The following is a 10,942-nucleotide window of genomic DNA, read 5'->3' as shown; positions in this document are numbered from 1 at the left end:
GCTGTCCAAAAAGTACATTGCTGCCCATCTGTAGTTTGCTAAGGATCCCTAAACTATTGAGTTTAAATGATGCATTATGTTTAGAGAAAGAAAAACACTGCATTACAATATAAAAAACACTTAGCATCTGTGAAACAAGATGGTGGTAGTTTATTAATTTGAATCTGCTCTGCTGCATTTGGGCCAAGTCGGCTTGCCATCATTGATGGAACAATTATTTCTGAATTACATCAGCAAATTCTAAAGTAATATGTCAGGACATCTGTCTATAACCTGAATCTAAAGAGAAAGTGGGTCAAGCAATAAGACAAAGACAACGAACCGAAGCACAAAAGTCATTCAGCAAAGAAATGGTAAAGAAAATAAAATTAAAGTTTTGAATTGGCCAAATCTGACTTTAATCATATACAGTTGAAACCAGAAGTTTACATACACTATATAAAAAGACACATATGCATGTTTTTCTCAATATGTGACATGAAATCAGAATAAACCTTTCCCGTTTTAGGTCAATTAGGATTACAGAATTTTTAATATTTACCAAATGCCAGAATAATGAGAGAGAAAATGTTATAAGGCATTTTTATTACTTACTGCAAAGTTTACATACATTTCATTAGTATTTGGTACCATTGCCCTTAAACTGAATGACTTGGGCCAAACGTTTGGGATATCCTTCCACAAGCTTCTCACAATAGTTGGTGGGAATTTGGGCCCATTCCTCCTGACAAAACTGGTGTAACTGATCCAGGTTTGTAGGTCGCCTTACTTGCACCTGCCTTTTCAGCTTTGCCCATAAATTTTCAATAGGATTGAGATCAGGGCTTTGTGATAGCCACTCCAAAACATTGACTTTGTTATCCTTAAGCCATTTTATTACCATTTTGGCAGTATGTCAGGTCATTGTCGATTTGGAAGACCCATTTCCATCCAAGCTTTACCTTCCTGGCTGATGTCTTGAGATGTTGCTTCAGTATTGCCACATAATCTTCTTTTCTCATGATGCCATCTATTTTGTGAAGTGCACCAGTCCCTCCTGTAGCAAAACAACCCCACAACATGATGCTGCCACCCCCGTGTTTCACAGTTGTGATGGTGTTCTTAGGCTTCCAAGGTTCTCCCTTTTTCCTCCAAACGTAACGATGGTCATTATGCCCAAAAAGTTATATTTTAGTTTCATCAGACCACAGGACATGTCTCCAAAAATTAAGGTCTTTGTTCCTTTGTGCATTTGCAAGCATTAATCTGGCTTTTTATGTTTCTTTTGGAGTAATTGCTTCTTCCTGGCAGAGTGGCCTTTCAGCCCATGCTGATACAGCACTCGTTTCACTGTGGATATTGACGCAATCTAACCAGCTTCCGCCATCATCTTCACAAGGTCTTTTGCTTTTGTCCTTGGGTTGATATGCACATGTCGGACCAAAGCACATTCATCTCTGGGACACAGAACCCGTCCCCTTCCTGAGCGGTATGATGGCTGGACATTCCCATCTTGTTTGTATTTGCGTATAAATGTTTGTACAGATGAACGAGGCACCTTCAGGTATCTTGAAATTGTACCCAAGGATGAGCCAGACTAGTGCAAGTCCACAATTCTCTTCCTGATATCTTGGCTGATTTCTTTAGACTTTCCCATGATGCTACACAAAAAAGCAGTGTGTTTCAGGTGTGCAATAAAATACATCCACAGGTGCGTCTCTAATTAACTCAGATGTTGCCAAAAAAACTATCAGAAGCTTCCAAACACATGACATCATCATATGCGCAGTCCAGAATTGTTTAAAGGCATAAGAATCTTAGTGTATGTAAACTTTTGACTTTGCAGTAAGTAATAAATATGCCTTAAAACATTCTCTCTCATTATTCTGGCATTCGGCAAATATTAAAAATTATAGTAATCCTAACTGACCTAAAACAGGAAACGTTTATTCAGATATTAAGAAAAACATGCGTATGTGTCTTTTTTATATAGTGTATGTAAAGTTATGGTTTCAACTGTAGAAATGTTGTGGAAGGACCTGAAGCGAGCAGTTAATGGGAGAAAACCCACCAAACATAACAGAGTTGAAGCTGTTTTGTATGGAGGAATGAGCTAAAATTCCACCAAGCTGATGTGCAGGAAAAATGAACAATTACCAAATACATTTAGATGCAGTCAGTGCAAAAGGGGGTCACACCAGATACTGAAAGCAATGGTTCACATACTATTGCCACTCATAGACATGTGAGATTGGATCATTTTCCTCAATAATAAATAATTGCAAAGTCTAATGTTTTTTAATAATTTGCTAGACTTGGTTCTGTTTATCTACTTTTAGGACTTGTGTGAAAATCTGAAGTAGTTTAAGTCAATTTTATGTAGAAATATGGAAAAATCTGACGGGTTCACAAACTTGCAAGGACCACTGTACATTCTGAAATATAGGTTGAGCAATTCACCGCACTCTCTTGGGAGTGAAGTAAGCAAAGTATTTTATTTGGTGTACAGCAAACATGCAGAAAAACCGTAAGTGGTGTTGGGAGGTGAACGACATAGGCTTAAGATGTTTTAACGTACAGCTAACATGCAGACGCCATTGACGCAGGCGCAGGAGCGCCACATATCCTCATCCACTAAAGTAACTATTGTGACAAAGACCGAGGAAGGGTCAAAACGTCTTAAGTCTATGTCGCTCACCTCCCAACACCACTTGCTGTACGCCAAATAAAGTACTTTGCTTACCTCACTCCCAAGAGTGTGCGGTGAATTACTCCACCTATGACTCTGGGATATACACCCTGCTCCACCATCGCCTCAACGCCTCGACCGAGTGCACTCAAATCTTGCTTCCTTCCATACTGAAAAATAGGTATATATTCCTGGGAATTAAAGTGGCAAGCTGTTTTCAGTTCTACTTTCCTTAAAATAGAGTTACAGATATACTAAATCAGTCCTCTTGCCCGAAAACAGAGCAGCTATTAATATCCAGCACATAACTGATATGCTGCTTGTAGGAGTACAGAAATTTTGAAGCACAGAAATAAGCCCTCCCACTCCTCATTGGGTTTCCTGACTCGTTCCACAGCCTAAGCTTCATTTAGTCTCTTTTCTACTTGGTCAGTCCCTATTGACTTGTTTCATTCATTATAAGAATGTGTGAAAGGACTCTTCTCTAAGGAAGATGTAGTCTGCAGTCCAACCACGAAAAAGGGATCGTATCAGGCGCTCCTCAACAAGTAAGTTTTTTTCTTCACTTTAATGGATATTCTTTTGGTGCCATATGAATGTTTAAACCATTTCCATGCCGCGGGAAGTCGACTGAAGAGAGTTTTTCAACTTGTGGGGGTTTCTTTGTATTTTGCTTAAATTCCAGATGTTTCCCATTTAGAAAAGTACCTAATAACCTTTAGCTGGACTCAGTACTGAGAGCTTATTCACACAGCATGTTTATGTCCAGGAGCCAGCACATGAATTATGAAGGAATATGATAATAAATGTGCATGTGATGTCTACAAAGAGAATAAACATGTTGTAAAAGATTCTAGTGGACCCCTAGGTAATAACGTATTTTATGTTTCCGCCTCGTTTGCAGCTTTTGTTTTGAAGGAATTGAAATTTAGCAATTTGTTGTTTTTGTAAGTTCGAAAAACTGTTGAAATGCTAATGTTGTTACATGACTTGTTAAAGTACATTCTGCTTTTGTAGGTACTTCGTTTTTACAGGCGAGATTTTACTGCAGAGTTTATATTAGGATATCATTCATAAAGCGCCTCATGATGCTTCATAGACCTCATAGCACTAAATAATATAATAATATTTATCCATATTCTATTTTTGTTTTAGAGACACTAAGTAGCATTTGGATTTCTATTTTAGGAGCAAAACTTGAAAAAGGAAGTCATGATTTATGCCTTTTTTTTTAATAATATGAATATGAATATCAAAAACCTATGTAAGGCAAATGAGATATTAAATTATGTTTGCGATATATCCAAAAGTATTTATGCCCTACAAGTATTTAATGATTCTTTCTTATCTTGCATATAAAAATGATCGTAATTACAAACACATAAATTCTCTGGTTTCTGCAGGAGCCAGAATTAAAGTATAAGTGAATGTGTACAAACCCCTTTCCGCTGAGACTTTCCTTCTTTTCAAGTCATAACTTTATTTTTCTGTAGAAAATTATTTATTATGCATTGCTTATATGGCGCCATCATATTCCGGAGCACTTTACAGGCATCATCGTTACTGTCCCCATTGGGGCTCACAATCTACATTCCCAATCAGTATGTCTTTAGGGTGTGGGAGGAAATAAGAGTACCTAAAGGAAACCTACGCAAACACGGGGAGAACTGCTTGCTGATTTTATCCTTGGTGAGATTTGAACCCAGGACCCCAGGGGTGCAAAGAAACAGTGCTAACCACTGAGCCACCATGCTGCCCCATGTAGACATATGAGGGCTTGTTTTTTTCACAGAATGACTGGGAGTAGTTTTGAATGACACCATTCATTTTTCCATACCGTAGGACAACGTGAGGCGAACAAAAAATGGCAATTAAGGCTTTTTTGTTGTTGTTGTTGCTTTAGAGATTTTGCCATTCGGGTTAAATAATTATATTATATTTTGCTTTTGATTTTACTTTTGCAGATATCAAATGTTTTTTTATTTCTTTATTCTCTTATTGGGGAACAGCGAGTGATTCAAATTTTTATTTATTAATGTTATTTATTTTTTAAAATGTTTGTTTTACTTTTTTTTAGTTTCCATAGGGGTATTAAACCTTAGGATTGCGTGATTGCTTATTCCAGTGGGGGACACAGACAGAATAGGACCCCTCTTTGTGTCTGTGACAAACGCTGCTTACTTCTTTAGAGGTGGAAGTGGGCCCCCTTACCTCTTGGGCCCCTGTGCGGCTGCTCAGGTTGCACCAATGCTGTGACTGGCCCTGGCTTGTTCTATTTACTGTAATACCATGGTGTTGCAGTGTATAGTGTAACATATAGCCTCTTATGAAGCCCAGGCACAGGGTGGTCTTGTTAGGAGGAAAAAGATGGCAATGACAGGGGCCATCAATAGGTCCTTGACTGCCATGGCATCCCACAATTGTATTGTAAAGGGGAATATCGTATTCATATTCCATGCAGAAGCGCTTCTGCAAGTAAGCTATTTAGGTGCTGCTGTCAGTGATTGACTGTGTGAACTAACAGCAATTTGAGCAAGCTTTACCTATAGCTAGGGAATAAACACATTAACACTGCCACCACCTGCCATATATGAAGCTCAGGTCCTGAGCTCACTCACTCACACCTGACATGCACCATACATATATGGCGGATGTTGGGAGGGGTTAAAGAGAATGTAGCGCCTATATTTTTGTTTTCCAAAATAAAACCAGATACTAATGCAAAGTCTTTTCTTTTTACTGATCAGTTTAATTTTCTGCTTGTAGATGTTTTATTTTCTGCTTGTAGTTATAAGCCATCTTGCATTTAGAGATATACATTACACCACACACATGGACTATACACTGCAATAGTCTGTAGATTTCTCATTGACTTGTAAATGAGAGATTTCTAGGCATGCTCTGTGATCTATGCAGAGGTCATTGTACAGGGAGGGAGAGGGGAGCTGTGTCCAATACCTATTTTGAATAGTGTGATACTGTGTAATCTATACTACTACTTGTAATCTATGTTTAATGATCTCCGCAGAATAGAATGAAAACTGTAAGATTTCAGGTTTCTTTTTAACATTAATAGTGACTTGAAAAATGCAAAGAAAAATCACCAAAATATTTTAGAAAAATATGGTCAATATAAATAAATATTCTGCTGTAGGAGTTTCTTGGTAGTTTTTAGGTATTTTGTATTTTTAATATATATAAATAGCTGGCAATTCACAATATTATGTCTATTATAGCATGTTGTGACGTGTCAGCTGATATTGGCGCAGTGTGGTACTACAATATATCTAGCTCTAGTCATCCTGCCATAAGGACAACCATGTATGAACTGAACTTTAATGGGATACCAAAAAAGATGTCTAGGACAGCAGCAGTTTGTGTCAGCAGCTCTTGACATAACTTGATTTTATTTTTTTACAATCAATTTTATTTTAGGATTCCTTCACCAGCAATACTACAGGATCAGACAGTAGTGCAGTACATCAAGTGCAAGTATTTCTGCCTCTCAAGGTCTAATCACTGGCACTGCTTCTGAGCTTTTGGGAGCCAAAAGTAGGAGGAAGGACACCAACTTGTACTAGAGCTGAAGAACTAAAGTCAGTAAATCCAAGGAAAACAGTCAACTGAGCTCTGTGTAAGCAGGATTCAAATAATGCTCAGATCCAGGGGTTAGACAAGGAGTATTTTTGGTAGAGGTGCATGGAACTGTATGCATACATTTGCATATTTATATATATACCGTATTTTCCAGAGTATAAGATGACTGGGTGTATAAGACGACCCCCAACTTTTCCAGTTAAAATACAGAGTTTGGAATATCCTCTCCGTATAAGACTACCCCTCTTCTAACGCACATATGGTAAAAATTTAAAAAAAATCAGATTTGTTTCAATATGGTAATTTTAAAGTGATGAACCTTACCGGCGATTGGCTGGTTGTTGTATACAAATCCTGCTTGGATTGGTCAGCTCTCCCTGCCTGCCCAGCCCTCCCTGTCTCCAAGACTATCAGAGCGGTAGCACATCCCTCTGGCCCGCTCTTGTATCCTATTACTGGTACCTCCTTCTCTGCCTCTCTGATCTCGCTCCTGAGGACTTCAGTGACGAGGTGAGAGGGCGCCTCACCGGGAAGGTGTAAGTGAAGCAAGCTGCAGGCATCTGGGATGCCCGGGGTATGGAAAAAAAAGAAAGAGCGGCGCTGTGCCCAGAAAAACAAGCCTCTTTCACTCGTCTGGCCCGCCCTTGTATTACCTCCTTCTCTGCCTCTCAGATGGAAAAACACACTACAGGCTGATCCAACTTTGATGTAATGTTCTTAAAACAAGTCAAAATGAGGCTCAGTATTGTGTGTGGCCTCCACATGCCTGTATGACCTCCCTACAATGCCTGGGCATGCTCCTGATAAGATTGCGGTTGGGCTCCTGTGGGATCTCCTCCCAGACCTGGACTAAAGCATCCGCCAACTCCTGGACAGTCTGTGATGCAACGTGACGTTGGTGGATGGAGCGAAAAATGATGTCCCAGATGTGCTCAATCGGATTCAGGTCTGGGGAATGGGTGGGCCAGTCCATAGCTTCAATGCCTTCATCTTGTAGGAACTGCTGACACATTCCAGCCACATGAGGTCTGGCATTGTCCTGCATTAGGAGGAACCCAGGGCCAACCGCACCTGCATATGGTCTCACAAGGGATCTGAGGATCTCATCTCGGTACCTAATGGCAGTCAGGCTACCTCTGGCGAGCACATGGAGGGCTGTGTGGCCCTCCAAAGAAATGACACCCCACACCATTACTGATCCACTGCCAAACCGGTCATGCTGAAGGATGTTGCAGACAGCAGATAGCTTTCCACAGCTTGTGCAGACTCTGTCACGTCTGTCACATGTGCTCAGTGTGAACCTGCTTTCATCTGTGAAGAGCACAAGGCGCCAGTGGCAACTTTGCCAATCCTAGTGTTCTGTGGCAAATGCAAAGTGTCCTGTACGGTGTTGGGCTGTGAGCACAACCCCCATCTGTGGACATCGGGCCCTCATACCACCCTCATGGAATCGGTTTCTAACCATTTGTGCAGACACATGCACATTTGTGGCCTGCTGGAGGTAATTTTTCAGGGCTGTGGCAGTGCTCCTCCTGTTCCTCCTTGCACAAAGGCGGAGGTAGCGGTCCTGCTGCCGGGTTGTTGCCCTCCTACGGCCCCCTCCAAGTCTCCTGGTGTACTGGTATGTCTCCTGGTAGCGCCTCCAGACTCTGGACACTACGCTGACAGACACAGCAAACCTTCTTGCCACAGCTCGCATTGATGTGCCATCCTGGATGAGCTGCACTACCAGAGCAACTTCTGTGGGTTGTAGAGTCCGTCTCATGCTACCACGAGTGTGAAAGCACAACCAACATTCAAAAGTGACCAAAACATCAGCCAGAAAGCATTGGTACTGAGATGTGGTCTGTGGTCCCCACCTGCAGAACCACTCCTTTATTGAGTGTGTCTTGATAATTGCCAATAATTTCCATCTATTGTCTATTCCATTTGCACAACAGCATGTGAAATTGATTGTCAATCAGTGTTGCTTCCTAAGTGGACTGTTTGATTTCACAGAAGTTTGATTTACTTGGAGTTATATTCTGTTGTTTGAGTGTTCCCTTTATTTTTTTGCAGCAGTGTAAATACAGCTTTGGCAAAAATTAGGAGACCACTGAACAGTTTTCTATTGGAAAGCATGGAAAGACTGGTGGAAAGCATGCCAAAATGAATGAAAGCTGTGATTAAAAATCATGGGTAGTCCACCAAATATTGATTTCTGAACTGTCCTGAGTTAAAACATGAGTAATTTGAGGTCTGAGAGCACTGTTTCTTTTTTAGTATTTTGACGCTTTATCATTTGCTGCAAATAAATACAAAATTTTTAGCTTTGAATTTCAGAGACATGTTGTCAGTAGTTTATAGACTAAAACAACAATGTACATTTTACTCAAAAATATACCTATAAAGAGAAACTGAAAATTTTGCAGTGGTCTCTTAATTTTTTCCAGAGCTGTATATAGATATATTTATATATATCTATATCTATATATATCTATCTCTTTCTCTCTCTATATATGTACAGTACAGACCAAAAGTTTGGACACACCTTCTCAGTTATAGATTTTTCTGTATTTTCATGACTATGAAAATTGTACATTCACACTGAAGGCATCAAAATTATGAATTAACACATGTGGAATTATATACTTAACAAAAAAAGTGTGAAACAACTGAAAATATGTCTTATATTCTAGGTTCTTCAAAATAGCCACCTTTTGCTTTGATGACTTCTTTGCACACTCTTGGCATTCTCTTGATGAGCTTCAAGAGGTAGTCACCAGAAATCGTCTTCCAACAATCTTGAAGGAGTTCCCAGAGATGCTTAGCACTTGTTGGCCCTTTTGCCTTCACTCTGCGGTCCAGCTCACCCCAAACCATCTCGATTGGGTTCAGGTCTGGTGACTGTGGAGGCCAGGTCATCTGGCGTAGCACCCCATCACTCTCCTTCTTGGTCAAATAGCCCTTACACAGCCTGGAGGTGTGTTTGGGGTCATTGTCCTGTTGAAAAATAAATGATGGTCCAACTAAACGCAAACCGGATGGAATAGCATGCCACTGCAAGATGCTGTGGTAGCCATGCTGGTTCAGTATGCCTTCAATTTTGAATAAATCCCCAACAGTGTCACCAGCAAAGCACCCCCACACCATCACACCTCCTCCTCCATGCTTCACGGTGGGAACCAGGCATGTAGAGTCCATCCGTTCACCTTTTCTGCGTCACACAAAGACACGGTGGTTGGAACCAAAGATCTCAAATTTGGACTCATCAGACCAAAGCACAGATTTCCACTGGTCTAATGTCCATTCCTTGTGTTCTTTAGCCCAAACAAGTCTCTTCTGCTTGTTGCCTGTCCTTAGCAGTGGTTTCCTAGCAGCTATTTTACCATGAAGGCCTGCTGCACAAAGTCTCCTCTTAACAGTTGTTGTAGAGATGGGTCTGCTGCTAGAACTCTGTGTGGCATTGACCTGGTCTCTAATCTGAGCTGCTGTTAACCTGCGATTTCTGAGGCTGGTGACTCGGATAAACTTATCCTCAGAAGCAGAGGTGACACTTGGTCTTCCTTTCCTGGGGCGGTCCTCATGTGAGCCAGTTTCTTTGTAGCACTTGATGATTTTTGCAACTGCACTTGGGGAAACATTCAAAGTTTGCCCAATTTTTCGGACTGACTGACCTTCATTTCTTAAAGTAATGATGGCCACTCATTTTTCTTTACTTAGCTGCTTTTTTCTTGCCATAATACAAATTCTAACAGTCTATTCAGTAGGACTATCAGCTGTGTATCCACCTGACTTCTGCATAACACAACTGATGGTCCCAACCCCATTTATAAGGCAAGAAATCCCACTTATTAAACCTGACAGGGCACACCTGTGAAGTGAAAACCCTTTCCGGTGACTACCTCTTGAAGCTCATCAAGAGAATGCCAAGAGTGTGCAAAGCAGTCATCAAAGCAAAAGGTGGCTACTTTGAAGAACCTAGAATATAAGACATATTTTCAGTTGTTTCACACTTTTTTGCTAAGTATATAATTCCACATGTGTTAATTCATAGTTTTGATGTCTTCAGTGTGAATGTACAATTTTCATAGTCATGAAAATACAGAAAAATCTTTAACTGAGAAGGTGTGTCCAAACTTTTGGTCTGTACTGTATATACATATACAGGGTGGTCCAAAAGTAGGTGGACAGAAAGTGTAATAAGGTTATGAAGGGGGAGATTTATCAAACATTGTGTAAAGTGAAACTGGCTCAGTTGCCCTTAGCAACCAATCAGATTCCACTTTTTATTCCTCACAGACTCTTTGGAAAATGAAAGGTGGAATCTGATTGGTTGCTAAGGGCAACTGAGTCAGTTTCACAGATCTAGTTTTCACAGATAGATCTCCCCCAAATTGTTTTCTTTTCAGATAACATAATGGCAAATAATTTAAATACAGATCAAAGAAAATAGATTTTAATTAGAGCATTGGAAATCTCAAAATGCTGAAACTGTTAGAGCAAATTGGGTTGAAACATTTGGTACTCAAGCCCCAAAGAGACAAACCATTTGCCGCATTCGTGACAAATTCAATGCCACTGGCTCAATCCTTAATTCTCCAAAAACTGGTCGACCCAAAACAGTCTGTACAGAAGATAATAAACAACTTGTTGCTGAAACATTTGTTCAGAGTCCAAGAAAGTCCACCAGAAGAG

General features: G+C 40.3%; 1 protein-coding gene across 1 annotated transcript in view; it reads left to right on the top strand.

Moving 5' to 3' along the window:
* Nucleotides 1-3,089: 3,089 nt before the first annotated feature.
* The window catches only part of PSD3 (pleckstrin and Sec7 domain containing 3), a 902,747-nt gene continuing 894,894 nt past the window's right edge, over nucleotides 3,090-10,942 (top strand). The window contains exon 1 of the mRNA XM_073636968.1: nucleotides 3,090-3,216. The gene's annotated coding sequence lies outside the window, so the exon portion shown is untranslated. The remainder of the gene's footprint in view (nucleotides 3,217-10,942) is intronic.

Source organism: Phyllobates terribilis, unplaced genomic scaffold (genome assembly GCF_046119375.1).
Source record: "Phyllobates terribilis strain yellow unplaced genomic scaffold, ASM4611937v1 Scaffold_1__5_contigs__length_1240528914, whole genome shotgun sequence".
NCBI lineage: Eukaryota > Metazoa > Chordata > Amphibia > Anura > Dendrobatidae > Phyllobates > Phyllobates terribilis.
Note: the sequence above shows the minus strand (reverse complement) of the source record. Positions and strands in the feature narration are given on the sequence as shown.